Below are 17,546 nucleotides of genomic sequence, written 5' to 3' on the forward strand. Positions count from 1 at the left end.
TTAGTTACCTATTTCACACAAAGGGTCTCAATAGTGTATATGTGTTGATCCCAATCTCCCAATTCCTTCCACCCACTCCCTTTCCCCCTTGGTATTCATATATTTGTTCTTACTCATGTCTGTGTCTCTATTTCTGCTTTGCAAATAAGATCATATATGCATTTTTCTAGATTTCACACATATGCATTAATATATGATATTTGTTTTCTCTTTCTGACTTATTTCACTCTGTATGACAGTCTCTAGCTCCATCTACATCTCTACGAATGACCCAATTTCTTTCCTTTTTATGGTTGAGTAATATTCCATGGTATACATGTACCACATCTTCTTTATTCATTCCTCTGCTGATGGACATTTTGGTTGCTTTCATATTTTTGGCTATTGTAAATAGTGCTACAGTGAAAATCAGAATACATGTATCCTTTCAAACCATGGTTTTCTCTGGATCTACGCCCAGAAGTGAGATTGCTGCATCATACGGTAGCTCTATTTTTAGTTTCTTACAGGAACCTCCTTACTGTTCTCCACAGTGGCTACACCAGTTTATAACCCACCAACAATGTAGGAGGGTTCCCTTTTCTCCACCCCCTTTTCTCAACATTTGCTTGTAGATTTCTTGATGATGGCCATTCGAACCAATCTGAGGTGATACCCCATTGTTGTTTCATTTGCATTTCTCTAATAATTAGTGATGTTGAGCATCTTTTCATATGCTTTTTAGCCACCTGTATGTCTTCTTTAGAGAAACATCTATTTAGATCTTCAGCCCATTTTTTAATTAAGTTGTCTGCTTTTTGATATTGAGTTGCATGAGCTTTTTGTGTATTTTGGAGATTAATCCCTTGTTGTTTGCTTCATTTACAAATATTTTCTCCCATTCTGAGGGTTGTGGTTTTGTTTTTTTGTGTGATGTCTTGGTCTGGTTTTGTTATCAGGGTAATGTTGGTCTCATTAAATGAATTTTAAAATATTTCATTTTTTCTATACTTTGGAAGAGTTTGTTTGCCACATAGAATGGAGTTGATTATGGAGGGCTTTGTTAGTCAAAATAGAGGGTATCTGCATTTTATTACTTACTAGAATATGCATTTCAATAAAATTTTTAAAATCACTACAAGTAAATACAACTTAAACAAGCATTCTCTTTATAAGATAAAGAGAGTTAAAAACATATAGTTTAGGAGGCAGATGAGTGTATTTGCAATAGCAAAAAGGGAACTGGTTTGAATGGTACCTTAAAAATGGAGAAGCATTTGAAAAAACAGCATTTACTTGTAAAAAATTTTATTATGGAAATAAAATACAAAAATAGAGAAAATAATATAATCAGCTCCCATGTTCTCATATTCTGCTCTCCAACAATTATCAACACATGGCAACTTTTGTTTTTTCTATATCCACTCTACTCCTCACCCTTACTCCTACCCTTCCTGAATTATTTTGAAGTGTCAGATATTAAAATTATTTTACCCACATATATTTCAGTCTATATCTGAAAAAAATGTGGGCATTAAAAGCACAGTCACAGGGCTTCCCTGGCGGCTTCCCTGGTAAAGAATCCACCTGCCAGGGCAGGAGATGGGTTCGATCCCTGATCCAAGAAGATCCCACATGCCGTGGAGCAACTAGGGCTATGTGCCACATGCCACAATTATTGAGCCTGCGTCTAGAGCTGGGGAGCCACACCACTGAAGCCCGTGCACCCTAGAGTCCACACTCTGCAGCAAGAAAAGCCACCTCTGTGAGAAGCCCTTGCGCAACCTGAGAGCAGCCCCCGCTCCCTGCAACGAGAGACAAGTCTGCACCGTGACAAAGACCCAGCACAGCCTGGGTCTTATTAATAAAAATAAATAAAATTATTTTTTTAAATGGTCCACATCAAAAAATCTTTTTTAAAAAAAAAAGCATAATCACATAAACATCATGCCACCTCTCCCAATTTACAATATTTCCATAATACCATCAGATCTCCAAGCAATGTTTTAAATAGCTCTCACTTCTCACTTTATCATTTTTACAGTTAGTTTGTGTAAATCAGTCTCCATATAAGACCCCTATATTTGCTATATTGCATTTGGTTGGTGTGCCTCTTAAATCTCTTTTCATCTATAGGTTCTGGACCCTCTCTCTTTATGTGATTTATCTATAGAAGGTCCCATACTTGTTTTTTTTTTAATTATATTCCTGTGGGGATGTATTTCCTATAAGATGGTCGTAAGATCTAGGCTGACTTCATCGTGTTCAGGTTTTGTTTTGTCTTGCTTTGTTTTTGAAGAAGTCTTCATAGGCGGTGTTGTGAACTCTCACTGCATCTTATCAAGAGGTTCATGAAGCCTCGTTAAGAATCATTGGTGGGTTCTGGTATCATAGCCTGTTCCATTCATTGTAAAATTTCCTATCCGTGTTTCACCTAATCTTTTAAGTCATTGAAAACCATTTGCCTTCATCCATCAGTTCAATAGAGGTCATAAAATAGCAATATTCCAATTCTATTATCCCTCTTCATTTATTAGGTCAAATTCCTCTAAAAGAAATTTAGTTCATAAACTATTTGGTTACCCTTCAATAACAACTTCAGTATAATTCTGCAGGAAAAAGGTTAAGCAATTATTTTTCCTCTATCTTTAGTTCCCAGTTTTCAGAATAGAGAGTTGAATTCCTACCTTCCTTCAAATGTGTGTGTGGCGGGGAGTGGGGGGTAATTACATGATCTCACAGATTTTTAACATATTCATTGTGCTTCAATTCTTTGTAGATCTTATTCCTTTTCGTGCTGAAATTGTATAATCTCTGGCCTACAGAGATCTCTATTTCTTCAGTTTAGACCCTAAGTCTTTGGGGCACGATCTTGTGGTCTTTGATAGTTCCTTGGCTTGCTGGTTATGACAAGATATTCCGGGTTCATCCTTGACCTTGATCAGCCATTTCTCTAAGGAGCTCTGTTCCTTTTAGTGGAAAATGTTATTTAGTAGCACAGTCTAGATGCTAAAGGTGTTCATTGCTATGGGTTAGTCAAGGTATCTAGGCCTTTGTAAAAGGCAGGGCTAGAAAGAATATTTTTTAAAAAACAGAAAACACATGTATTCTTACTAATATTTCTAAATCAAATTTAGGCTACAGGGTTTTTATTTAACCTCTTTGATTTGATATGTATATCTCTTTTTTACTTGCACTGAAAATCTTGGTTCCTAACAAAAAATAAATATTTTATTTTGTGGCAAAATATATCATTATTTCATAACTGTATCAGAAGTCATAATATCAGTGGGGGGAAATCACACTAAAAAGTAAATTCCTGAAAACCATTTGAAATTTCTTTGCAGTTTGGGGGTTCTTTTTATCGTTTCTTTCTTCATATGTACCCAACTAGAACTGAACAATCCAATTGACTTGGCTTTGTGCTCTGTCATGTCCGACTCTTTGTGACCCCCTGGACTGTAGCCCGCCAGGCTCCTCCGTCCATGGAATTTTCCAGGCAAGAACACTGGAGTGGCTTGCCATTCCCTTCTCCAGGGGGATCTTCCTGACCCAGGGATCAAACCTGTGCTTCCTGCATTGGCAGGCAGATTCTTTACCACTGTTCCACCTGGGACGTCTATTAGTCCAATTAGTGTGGTTTAAAAATAGAAGCATTTAAAAAGTTCAGGTTCAGCTGAAGAGAATTTTAGCTAACTCTGGAGGCAGAAATGACACAACCTGAGCCACTATGATCTCAGGGCTGTAACCAACTATTTATTAACTCAAGTTTCTGCTAATTCAGGAAAGGATATGCACATAATTATATTTGCAATAATTGCTTTCAGTTAACCAGCTATATTTAGTAGGAGGTAGAACCTTGCTAATTATCAATTTCCCAACTGGTTGAGAGTTCATTTCACTCATGAGGCTTTGGTCTTCTGGAGGCAAGTACAAAGTCCTAGAGCCACAGAGGGCTGGCTTGTTACTGAAACTTACAGGTCACCCGGTTTAACCACCTCGGTTTACAGAGGCAGAAGCTAAGCCCAACAGAGTCTATTAACCTATCTGACATCACACAGCTAGTTAGTAGCAGGGACAGAATCAGAAAGCAACCTGCCCTCACCCTCCATACACTGTGCCTGGCTCCCTTGCTCCCCTGTGTGAATTTTTGCAATAAGCAAGAGGCCCAGTGGAAACTTGAATCTCAAGATTCAAAATAATAAATGTTTATCAACATCTGCCCTCCGTCATTTGGTACATATTCCTAATTGGCTCCGAGTATATAGCAAGATGGCTTTTATTGTCTACTTTTTCCCCCTGTACAGGTAATAAACTGAAGAAAACATGTATTTGGTACAAAGTTAAAACAGGAGACTCTCGAACATTTAAGACAACTTTCCCACACTCTTTTACCAAAAATCAACACAACATTACTTTGAAAGTAATTTCTACTGTCCTGGTTGTAAATGTTGTCTGTGTTTATCTAATTCAATAAATCACAACCACGTACTGGGCTAAAGGAGATTTTCCAATAACCAGAACTCTCCAACTATGGAACTGGCTGCCTTGTAAGTTAGTGAAGTGGGGGACAGAAGGCTGTGAGTTATCATCAGACCCTGCAGAGGGCATTTCTGCAGAGGTTGAGTGATGGGACTCAGCGATATCCACGTCCTTTATAACCCTGAGAATGGATGAGAGATTCGGACACTATAACTTGTGCAATGTGTCTGGTAAAGTGGCTTATTTGGGTTGGAGAGTAGAAACTATTTATACAAAGACACAACTTGTGTTTCACTCAAGTTCAGTTTCCACTCACAGCCTTGACTTCAGAGACTCAACATATCAGAGAACCAGCCAGAGTGAGCCCTGGGGGAATGTCTCCACGGCAGGATCATTCTGGGAGCCCCCTTCACACACACAGGACAGGCTTTGTGCAAATCACAGCAACTGGCTGTCGGCCAGGCTCTTCCTGATCTAGCAAGTTCTTTCCTTCCTTCTCTCTCAAGTTGACTTCTATTTAAATCATACACATGTCCTCACTCTGATACCTCCCTGCACACATCTGCAGTTTATTAGCATCTAAGTCCTAATCCAAGGGGAAAAGAGAAGCAAGTGGACACATTTGGGACTCGGAAAGTTGTTCACCTACCACCTGGGTGCTTTCAAAGTCACCCACCGAGTACTGAGCCCTCCTGTGCCCAGGCTCCCAGACACGTGCTGAGGTCCCTGGAGGAGACACAGCTGCTGCTCTTCCAGGCTGAAGGAGGAAGGAGGTGAGAAAGGAGCTGACACAGGGGAGTCGGGGGTGGGGGCTCGGGGGTGGGGGCTCGGGGGTGGGGGTGCTCACGGCACAGAAGAGGAGGCCTCCTGCTGGGCAGAGCTATGTCTCACTTGTGACCTGAGAGATGAGTAAGAGTCAGTAAAAGACAGAGGAGGGTTTCCAAGCAGAGGAAAGACAGGCCCAAAGGTCAGAACAAAGGAGAGGTTGGTGGATTCAAGGAACTGACAGGGATTAAAGACACATTGGAGCTCAGGCTGGAGAGAAAGTCTGGAGATGAAGCAGGAGAGGAGGCAGGACTCAGGAGGTGGAGGCCTGTCCCCTCACCCTCTGATGGGCTACGTGCCTGTGTGCTAAGCCACTTCAGTCATGTCTGACTCTTTGCAACCCCATGGACTGTAGCCCACCAGGCTCCTCTGTCCATGGGATTCTCCAGGCAAGAATACTGGAGTGGGTTGCCATGCCCTCCTCCAGGAGATCGTCCCAATCCCTTCTATGCACACCGTCTTCACTCCTAAAGGAGTCCCGCAGCTTCTTACGCACCCTGTCAGGGTTTTTCACTGAGTAATTAAAGTCCAACCTTTGCTCAGCACCAATTAGGGGCAGACACGATATTGGGCCTGGAGAAAAGCAGTAATAACACACAACCCCCCATAAACTCATAAAACTATGTTCTGTCTTTTTAAAACACCAAATATTAACCACAACAAATACATCCAAGAGCCCAGAGACAAAAATTAAGGAATAAAAACACAAAACAAAACAAAAAACCTACCCCATTAACACCTTTAGATTAAACTTTAGAAGAGACACATCTCTACAGTCAAAATCAAAACTTTAAGGCAATAAATAACATTCTAACTTATTTGACAGTGCTTTTCAATTGAGGTATAATTGACATAAAACATATTAGTTTCAGGTGTACAACATAATGATTTGATACTTGGATATATTGCAAAATGATTTCCACAATAAGTCTAGCTAACATCCATCACCACTTTTAAGATCTACTCTTAGCAACTTTCAAATACACAATACAGTGTTATTGACTATGTCACCATGCTGTATGTTACACCCCCATGACTTATTTTATAATTGGAAGTTTGTATCTTTTTACTACCTTCAACCATTTCATACCACCCACCATATCTTCAACTACCAATTTGCTCTCTGTATCTATGAGTTTTGTTGTGGTGGGTGGTTTTTTTTTTTTTAGGGGGGTGGGACTTTTGTTTTTGATAAAGTATTTTTAACTTCAGAGTGTGGATGAGAAAGGTGGCACCTCACAATGGAGGCTGACTGCGCCGACCATGGTGTTTAGCATCCAGGGCTCCCTGGGCATTGGGTTTCTGCTCAGGACACACCTGAGATCTTCATGTATATTAACAACACCCTGGGGAAGGGATGCACCACATACGACGATATAACAAGGGCTGAGGAAGAGAGGGGCTGTGGGCATCCCCAGCGGCTGTAATACCCCATGACCCCAAGTGCCAGGGACAGGGAAGAGCTCTTCTGTCAACCAGGCACCACCCTCTGATGGCTGAGTCGAGGCTGAATACTAAGAGTGAGTTCCCTTCACATCCTATTTCCTAAAGTTCTCGTTTTTTAGATTCAGCTGATCTCCAACTTGAGTATGCATTAGAATCACCTGGAAGGTTTGTGAAACCTGGGCCCCACCTCTGGTGTCTGACTCAGCAGATCTGGGGAAGGGCAGGAAATCTGTATTTGTGGCAAGTTCCCAGGTGATGCTGCTGCTGGTGGTCCAGGGACCACACTCTGAGAATCACTGATGTACTCCTTCCACAAAAACTGACCAGGCGCTGCTCGGAGCCAGCTGTTCAGCTTTGGAGGATACAAATCCCTGCCCCGCAGGGGCTCGCCCCTAGGGGAGGAAACAGAAATACAAAGGAAGTAGCTAACACAAAGGCAGTAAAACAAGGCTCTACTGGGGGGTTAGAAGAGGCTGTGATGAGCTCATTGAAGAGGACTGCCCTGCCCCACAGTCCTGGGGAGCTGAGAGCAGCTCCGCCTGGGCTTCCTGCATGCAGGGAGGGGAGTGGACATGAGACTAGGAAGAAGGAGCCACATTCACAGAAAGGGCAGGAGGCCCAAGGACAATGGTCCATGTCTCAGTGGAACTGGTGGGGGAAGGGGGAGATAGTTCACAGAAAGTGACCAGGGATGGAGGAGGCATCAGAGACCGATAGAGGGTCCTGAGGCGGGTGAACTGATGGGATCCGCCTTTTGGGAGGATGGTTCTGGTGATTGGAGGGATAAAGGTGGGGGTGGGGAGGGGTGGGGACAGGCTTGTCTAGAGGCTGATGAGTGGAACAGATGAGACCATGATCCTGAGCTCAGGCAGGAGATAAAGGGATGAGGCTGACGGATCCCAGGGACACGTTAGCACAGATCAGCGTCTTGGTGAGGAGTGTTAAGCCTCACAGGTCCCCTGGCTTTGGGCTTGCCCGGGGTGACCTGGACCTGCTAAGCGGCTAAGGACACACACACACCAGCATCTCACGGTGTGAGCAGGAGTGTAGGAGTCACTGGCTGTGTCCCACAGCTTAGACGGGGCGGCAGCAGCTCAGGGCCAGGGCTTAAGGGCCCCCTTGCTCCCTGACTCCTGCACCCTCTACACTTGGGGACAGGGGCCAGGGGACGTCCAAGTGGCTCGGGAAGCCCCCTGATGGGAGAAGCCAGAGGTGAGAAAGAAGAGCATCTGGACCTCAGCGGGGACCAGCTTGCTCTTCTGGGAGCTGCAGGGTTTCCTGGAGCTGCTGTGACAAGCTCCATGGACTGGGTGGCTTAAACAGTAGAAATTCAATCTCTCACCATTCTGGAGGCCAAAAGTCCAAAATCAAGGTCTAGACGGGGTGGGGGGGGTCTCCCTCTGAGGGCTCCCTCTGAGGGCTATGATGACCTGCATCTCTCCTAGTTTCTGGTGATTTGGTGACAATCTCTGGTGTTCTTTGGCTTGGAGACAAGACACCACTATCTCTGCCCTTCTCTTCACCTGGTGTTCCCCCTATGTCCAAATGCCCCCTTTTCATAAGGACAGAAGTCAGCCAAGCTGGATTAGGGCTGCCCTAGTGACCTTATCTTAATTACACCTGCAACAACTCCCAGTCCCATTCTGAAGGACTGAGGATGAGGATTCTATGTATGAATTTGGGGGTGGGAGACACAATTTAACCCATAACGTGCGTGCATGCTGAGTCGCTTCAGTTGTGTCCAACTCTGTGTGACTGCAGCCTGCCAAGCTCCTCTGTCCATGGGATTCTCCAGGCGAGAATACTGGGATGGGTTGTCATTTCCTCCTCCAGGGGATCTTCCCAGGGATCAAACCTTGCATGCCTGCATTGGCAGGCAGACTCTTTACCGCTGGGCCACCTGGGAAGCTCCGGTGACCCACAGGCACGTTCAAATATGGAAAGCACTGGCCCCAACTACAGACAAATAAATGGACAGATGGGGGAGAAGAAATGTGACAAGTTAGGAAGGCTTCTTGGAGGAGGCCTCTAGCAATGAAAGCAGCTGCCATTTGGAAAGAAGTGAGATCTATTGCTTCCAACCGTGGTTCTCACTTGGCTGCAGGGTGGAATCACCTGTGGGGTTTTATTAATAAAAAGTGTTGACCCCTGCCTCCCCTCCCCCGAGATTCTGATTTAACTGAGATGAGGCTCCAGCCCTGGGATTTTACAGAGCTCCCCTTGTGATTCAAATTTGCAGCCAAGTTTGCAAACCGCTGACCTTTGCCATATTTAAGACATAAAGGACCGTACCTGGACGAGGAAACAGAGCAAACAGGTCAGGTGATTCTGCAGGAGCCGGAGCGCGCGTTTCTGTGTGTGGAGGGTGGGGTGAACGACGAGGGTGAGGCAAACTTAGAGACCCCCACCCCTCTTGCCTGCTGTGAGGCCTTCCCTGGCTTTTCGCGCTCCTCACCTGGACGCCTGGATTCTGCTGCCCCCTCGTGGTGGTTTTCAGTATGGCGCCGCTGTCCCTGGAGGTTTCATACAAGCCCCGCCTTAGTTCATCACAAACCTGAGCCTGAGTCCCAGGGTGTGGCTTGCTGGGAGGGAAATCCTGGGAACCTTACAGGATGAGCAGCTGGGCAGTCACTTCAGGAGTCGCTCCTGCGCAGGGAAGCTCAGGGAGCTCCGGGCCACTGGCCAAGCGCGGGTCTGGCACATGCCTGTGACCGGAGCCTTCCTGTGCCTGCGGTTTGAGGAAATTGGTCTTATCAGCCAGTGACAAGTGCCTGTGATATCAAGCATCAGGAAGCGCAGAGGTGTAAGGTGACAGGCTTCACAGTACGCAGCAGCTGCCCCTTATTCTGCTCTGCATTGCAAGGTTGTGTTTTTACTTAACTATCACGTTTAATTGTAACAAAAACTTACAGGGTGTTAGGATTCCCATCTCAACAGACAAGGAAACAAGCCTACGGAGCTTAAGGAAACTGTTCAAGTTCATTCGACTCCTAACTGACAGATGACTCTGAGCTCCGATGGAACCGCACAGTCTGTCCCCGCTCCTCCCGTGTCCCAGCAGGACCAGGAGGTCTCCCTGCCCAAAGACCTGCTCAGCGGCTTCAACCTCACCCCCCAGGTGGGTGTGGTTCCTCCAGGCGCCCACAGCCCCTTTGCTCCTACTGCCCCCTGACTTGGGTCCTTACTTCTGCAGGGCAGCCCCCGAGAGCCCGACAGTCTGCAGGAGGACACCCTTGCCCCGTTCTGGCAGCTTCTCCCTGCAGCCAGCTCCCGGGGGTAGGGTCAGGCCAGGTTGTAAGGAGAACCATGAGAGAAGCAGGAAGGTGTGAGCTTGTGGTCAGCACCTTCCTCTGACCTGGGCCCTCCCTCTCTTCTCCTGATGCTTCCTGCTCCTCGGGTCAGCTCCCCTCCACGCCCCCCCACCCTGCCTCCCATTACAAGTGCTCCTATAGCTCTGCTATGAATCAGAGTCACCAGGGGAGGGGTCAGAATGCAGAGTCCTAGGCTCCAGCCCCAAAGATCTGATCCAGGGGGCCACTCAAGTGGGGCCTGGGAATTTGAATTTTTACCAAACAGTGCAGTTCTGACACAGGGGGTCCTCTGAGCACACTTTGAGAAGCACTTAAGAGACCTGCCACTCATATCTGTGACCCCAGGTCATAGACCCCAGGTATAAATGAAGTCCATACTATTTGCTTAAACATTCAGAAGTTATAAATCAAGCTAACACAGGTACACCAGGGCTTTTCAAGCTGTAATGTGAGCAGGACCCACCTGGGATCTGGAGATTCTGAGTCAGTAGGTCTGGAGCGAGACCAGGAGTCTGTCTTCCTAAGAGCCTCTCAGGCCAAGTTGACGCTGCTGGTCCACAGGCCACGTTTAGAACAGCAGAGCCCTGGGGCAGGGTGTGAGGAGCATTTCTGTAAAGGACCAGGAAGTACATTTCCAGGCTTCGTGGCCCCCGGATCGCTGCAACTTCTCAGCTCTGTTGCTGAGACAGACTTGGCCTTGGGCAAACGTGAATGAGTGAGTAGGGCTGTGCTCCAACGAAACCTTACTTCTGGACCCTGAAACTTGAATTTCATATAATTTTCTTATGACACTAAATATTCTTCTTTGGATGCTTTCAACCTCTTAAAATTGTAAAAACTGTTCTTACCTCACAGACCATAATAAACAGATAGTGGACCAGACTTGGCCCCAAAGATGAGAATGCTTTAACATAACCACGACATCAACATCACATCTGAAAATAATTAGTAATAATTCTTTAATATCAAATACCTTTCCATGTTTGAATCTCTGACTGTCTCATAGCAGATTCAGCCCAGTTCTTAAACATATAATCACTGTCTAATCTGTCCTTTTCCCCTTTCCCTGTCCCCTCAGTAGCTCAGAGTCTTGCATGCAATAGATGGCTTGCTACTACATTTCACCAGTAGATGGCACTAAAATCATGATATTTACTAACTTGGTTTACGCATTTACACAAGAGAAAAAGTTATATGCAATTTGTAATTACAGGTGAATGTAAGATCACAAAAATTGAAAGCAGCGTGATTTCTCTGTGTAACATGAGATAAACCTCAAAATTTTCCAATTCCAAGAAAAAATTATTGCTGTTAAACAAAATTCAATTAAAAAAAAAAAAACAGAGAACATAGGGAGCCCATTTCTCTATATTGAGGCTTACCTTTACTGTATCAACAGTCTAAGTGTTAAATAATGGAGGCCCTTATATCTTCATAGTCTTCTGCTTAAGAAAAAAAATCATTGAATCTGTTTGTACAGTTGATCTGTGTTAAATACCCATTACAAATGTACTGTCTGAACTGTATTAAGTGCTCCTACCTCGGAATAAAACAATTTCTTTTCCAAACTTGCTCTGTCCTATTGAGAAGAACAAGGAGTCAGGATGTGAGATTTGGATGGAGTCTTTAAGGCCATCTAGTCGAGCCCCCTCAGCCAACAGACTGAAATGTCACTATAAAATTACAATCAATGTGATGGTTTTCTGTGCAATTTGCCATCTTTCTCCCAAAGATCTCCTCTTCTTCCTTCCATCCCTATCCTGCAATAAGCATGAACTATTTAAAATATCTCTAACTACTCAATAATAAACACTTCATTTTCATGCAAGTATTTTCTATTTATGAAATACATGCCAATATTTAATGAAATATTTAGTGCAGATATTTTATTTGCACAAAACCCAAACTGTGCAATTAACCCTCCCCTTGGCTATCCTTGAAATATATTCAGCAGAAATTTATCGGGTCCTGCTATGTCTCACCAAGATCTTGTTCTCTTGCTCAGCTGGGTCTTCCATTTGATCTCACATCTTGTAATTTCCCAGAGAGAAGTCAAGACAGCTTTAGGAAATCAGCCTGGATTATATTTCCAAGGGGCAGCATGTATTAATATGACACTTTCTAGCAGACGGTCACAGTAATTCTAAGAGATTTGTTATCCTCTCCTCCTATATTCAAATTAACATGACACTGGAATATCCTCTCTGTTTTGAAAATCAAGTCCTCTGTGCAGGGCAGGCCCTATTCTTTTCCCTTGACAGTTAGTTTTCACCAGATTTACCCCAAGACCCTCTTCTTTATGGTACATCTTCCCCAAGTTCTGGAGCATCCGGGTTCTTCTCCCTGCAGCACGTCTCAACATCCTCCTGGAGACAACCCTCTGCTCTGCCCGCATTGCTTTGCCCCTCTTGGGCTCACCTGCCAAGCCTCCCCCAAGCTTCTGACTCCCACCTGGAAACAGACACACAGCCTCACCTGCGGCCCCTTTCAAGTGTGTTCTGTGAAAGATTCATGAGTGTCAGGGGTGTTCCATAGTCAAAAATCTTGAGAAGCCATTAGTTAAACAAATTTAAATACCTTTCCTTAAACTGCAGAATTCTTCACAGCCTTTGATCTGCTGATAGACATTGTGAGTCCTTTAAGATAGGGAGGGAGTAAACTGAGCCTTGTCCAAATTGATCTGATTGAAGAGCACCCTCCCCTGTACTGAGGGCTTCCCTGGGGGCTCAGACAGTGAAGAATCCACCTGCAAAGCAGGCGAATTGCAGTTCGATCTCTGGGTCAGGAAGGTCTTCTAGAGAAGCGAATGGCTATCCACTCCAGTATTCTTGCCTGGAGAAGCTCATGGACAGGAGTCTGGCAGGCTACAGTCCACGGGGATGCAAAAGTCGGACACGACTCAGTGACTAAGCACACACACCCCTCTGTATTAAGTCAGCTGAAGCTGCTATTTTAAAAAAAAATGTTTTAAACAACAGACATTTATCTCCCACAATTCAGGAGGTTGGGAAGTTCAGATTCAAGGTGCTGGCAGCTTGAGTTCCTGCTGTGTCCTCCCTTGGCAGCAGGAGAGGAAGCCAACCTCACCTAAACCTAATTCCCTCCCAAAGGCCCCTCTCCAAGCTCCATCACACTGAGGGCTTGGGCTTCAACGTATGGATTTGCGAGGACACCTTGAGTCCATAATAACACCCGCTTCTGTTCTTCTCATCTGTAGTATGTTGCATGGGATAAACCTTGGGACAATCACTCCAGGGCAGGCTCTGAAGGCAGGCCACCTGAGCTGGAAAACAGACACTCCGATTCCACGCCAGCTGCCCCTCTGCTTCCTGACTGTGGGTTGGTTTTATTTTGTTTTGTTTGGCCATGCCATGGGACAAATGAGATCTTAGTTCTCTGACCAGGGATCAAAACTATGCCCCAGGCATTGGGATCGAGGAGGCTCCTGGACCATCAAGGAAGAACTCTGACTGTGGGACTTGTACAAATTTCTCCATCTCTCCTTGTTCTAGTCTCCTCATCTGATAAAACAGGATTAACAATGGTTCCCATCTCATAGGGTGGCTGTGAGGATTAAATGGGTCAATACCAGGCACTGACAATGAATTGTGTAATTAACCAGTTTATCATATGAATTATTACTTAGCATATTAATAATTACTAATTCATTTGATGGCAACATTTAATTTCTGTTTAGGTTGAATATTGCTTTTTACCATGGGGCAGGATCAAGCCTCTTTTTTATTTGCTTATTTTTATTGAAGTACATGTCGTTGATGTACAATATGATATGAGTTACAGGTATACAATGTAGTGATTCACAGTTCTTAGAGGTTATACTCCATTTATAGTTATTATAAAATATTGGCTATATCCCCTGTGTTGTACAGTGTATCCTTATAGAGTTTGTGCCTCTCAATCCTCTACCCCTCTCTTGCCCCTTCCCCCCACCCCTCCTCGCTGGTAAATACTAGTTTGTTCTCTGTATCTGTGAGAATGCTTCTTGTTTGTTACATTCGCTAGTTTGCTGTACTTCTTATATTACACATACAAATGATATCATACAGCATTTGTCTTTCTCCATCTGAGTTATTTTCACTTAGCGTGATGCCCTCCAAGTCCCTCCACACCGCTGCAGATGGCAACACTTTGTTCTTTTTTATGTCAAGCCTCTATTTTAGATGGCAGACTCCTAGGGCAAAGTAGCCCCGAGACCAACAGCAAGAGGAGACCTTGAAAATGTGTGCCAGAAATCTGAAGTGGTGCGGCTCGATTTAAGGGAAAAGGGCCACTGGTCTTGATGCCAGAGCTCCGTGCCAACCACCGCAGCCCTGGCAGGAAGTGAGCTGTGATTCTGCAAAGGGCAGAGCAGCCACACAACGAGGGCGGCGGGCCTGCCCCTCCCCCTCTCTCTCTCTCTGCAGACACGGTCCTGCTCGCTGTAAATGAAACTGCTGTTTGCATCATCTTTGGACTGCATAGCAACTACCATCCATATTTACCTTCCCCAATAACCCTAGAACAGAGAAACTTCAACACAAATATTTCCCCGGAATTTCAAAGAGGTAAGGGGGCTCCTTTATGTAACAAGATAAGGGATCTGTGCCAGCCGGGAAACCCAAGTGTTTAAAACTTGTTCTGCATTTTTGCAGCGCAAGAGTAGTTGCTAAACATCGCTCTCTCAAAAGAAAGCAGGCCACTGAATGAATCCTAGACAAAGGAAGTCAGAACAAAACTGGAGAATGAAAAGGGATGTCTCAAAATAATGTCAAACTTAAATTGAGACGATATTACACTTGAACATATTCAAAACCCACACAAAGAGAGAAACAGAATAAAGCTGATTTTTAAAAGCCAACCAAGAGAAAATGTTATGACCTATTAGCTTCTAGATGTAATCAAACAAAAGCAGAGATTCTTTGTTAGAACTCTTTAGAGCACTGGAAGAGTTATGGAGTCAGGCTCTTCCTGAGAAATGATCTAAAAGGTCAAAGTCAAGGTCTGAGGCAAGTACTTCTCTGGAACTCACACTGAAGCTCTCATCTCCTAGCATCATAGCATCCTCTGCCCCTCCTTATTATTAGTTAATTGAATTCTCATGGGACCCATAAGGTCCAACTCCAGATTCTCAATAGATATTCCTTAAGGAGAAGCCAAGTGGAATCTGCTCTGGGAGGAGAATGAGAACTGTTGCTGACAATTGCTGGAGGCTCGGAACAGACAAATCTGAGTGTTAAATACTCCAGGGGTGTGTTCATAGCATTATTCACAATAGCCAAGACATGGAAACAATCTAAATGTCCATTGACGTATGGATAAAGAAGATGTGGCACATATATGCCATGGAATATTACTCAGTCTTTAAATTAAATAATGCCATTTGCAGCAACATGAATGGACCTGGAGATTATCATACTGAGTGAAGTCAGAAAGAGAAAGACAAATATCATATGATATCACTTACATGTGGAATCTAAAATATGACACAAATGGACACATCTGTGAGACAGAAGCAGACTCACAGACAAAGAGAACAGACTTGAGCTTGCCAAGGTAGAGAGGGGGTGGGGAATGGAAAGATTTGGAGTATGGGACGAGCGGATGTAAACTAGTATATATAGGATGGATAAAGAATAAGGTCCTACTATAGAGCACAGGAACTATATTCAATATCCTGTGATAAATCATAATGGAAAAGAATGTATATATATGTATAACAGAGTCATTTTGCTATAGAGCAGAAATTAACACAGCATTGTCAGTTACTTTTCAATAGAATTTTAAAAAACTTCAGGGAACCCAGTCATAACAGGGCCTCACTATATATATATATGTATATATATATAGTTTATATGAAATACATATTTCACATATTCCTATATGTGAAAATTGAGGGCAGAGGAGAAAGGGACAACAGTGGATGAGATGGTTGGATGGCATCACTGACTCAATGGACATGGATTTGAGCAAACTCCAGGAGATGGTGAAGGACAGGGAAGGCTGGCGTGCTGCAGTCCATGGAGTCACAGAGTCGGATATGACTTAACAACTAAACAACATATATATAATATATTTATATTGGCTGCATGGCACAGCTTGTGGAATCTTTGTTCCCTGACCAGGGATTGAACCTGTGCCCACGGTAGTGAGAGTGTGGAGCCTTAACGACTGGACCGTCAGTGATTTCTCAGCCCCACAATATTTTGAGATTTACCTACAAGAAGTTGACCAACTTCCCACAGCACATATTGAAGAAAAATCGTCTCACGTTTCCAGCAGGGAGATGGGGAAAGGAACCATTTTAAAATATGCAAGTAAGCTCTGTTTTTCTCAACAAAGCCCACCCTCAGGGGAAATCAGTTAACCAGGGCCTCACCTGCTGGGGTGTAATCAGAGAGGGGAACAGAGTGAAGTTTATTTTGTTAAGATATGGAAGCCCACACACAGGCATTCTTACACACAGGAAAGGAAAAACATTCTGTTTGCCTATATGTTAATTCTCCCACAAATCCTCTGCAAGAAACACTAATCACGTTCACCAAAAGATAGCTCGACCTTTACACATTCTTTAAAAGCATCCATTTACTTATCTGCATAAATTACCGTTGAATATTATAATGCTTTTTGAAAATTCTCACCAAGTTCAAGGTACTGAAATGTAAAATCAGATCTTCTGATTCTATTTCTCTGGAAATTTAGCAGAACCCGAGAGCTGAAAAGGCAGGCATTGGTATAGCCACACAGTTCATTCATTGCTCAGATGCAGAGTGGTGTGCAAGAGACATCTCGGATTGAGCGCAGCGAGGTTGTTGACCGAGTCACTTATTAGCTCTTATTAGTATAAATACTATAGTCCTTGGAAGTTGATTTTGGTTCTAACCCAGGCCAACAGTCTCCTTGTGGCTTATATGAAGGATATTTTTGGCTCCATGAGCGAAGCCAAGATGGTTGTTGGCAGTAGGAGAAGTAAGTACCATTTGAAAGCTCTCATCTGTTTATTGGATTACTGCCACAACTATTAAATCCACTGATGAGGAAGTGGGCAAAGCTGGTGTTTGCAAAGTGAGGTTGACCTGTACTAGGGCTTGAACAAAATAAAATAGACACAATGGTAACTTCGTTTGTAGCAAGTGCTCAGTTCCTAAGTTTTGTCGAACTCTTTAGGAGCCCCCGGACTGTAGCCTGCCAGGTTCCTTCTCCACGGGATTCTCCAGGCAAGAATAATAGAGCAGGTTGCCATTTTCTCCTCCAGGGGATCTTTCCAACCCAAGGTTGGCAGGCAGATTCTTTACCATTGAGCCACTGGGGAAGCCCTTTTTAAAAAGGCCCTATCTTGTGGCAAGACCCCTTCTTAAAAAGGGAACCAGTTAATCGTTGGTAAGATAGGTAGAAGGAACTCAGCCTCACTGCCTGGTCTCTCAAAGGGCCTTCTCTGCTGAGCCAGCCTGGGGTCTCTGCAGCTGCTGATTGGGTGTGTGTGTGGGTGTGTGTTCCTGCAAAATG

Source organism: Dama dama, chromosome 30 (genome assembly GCF_033118175.1).
Source record: "Dama dama isolate Ldn47 chromosome 30, ASM3311817v1, whole genome shotgun sequence".
Classification (NCBI taxonomy): Eukaryota; Metazoa; Chordata; class Mammalia; order Artiodactyla; family Cervidae; genus Dama; species Dama dama.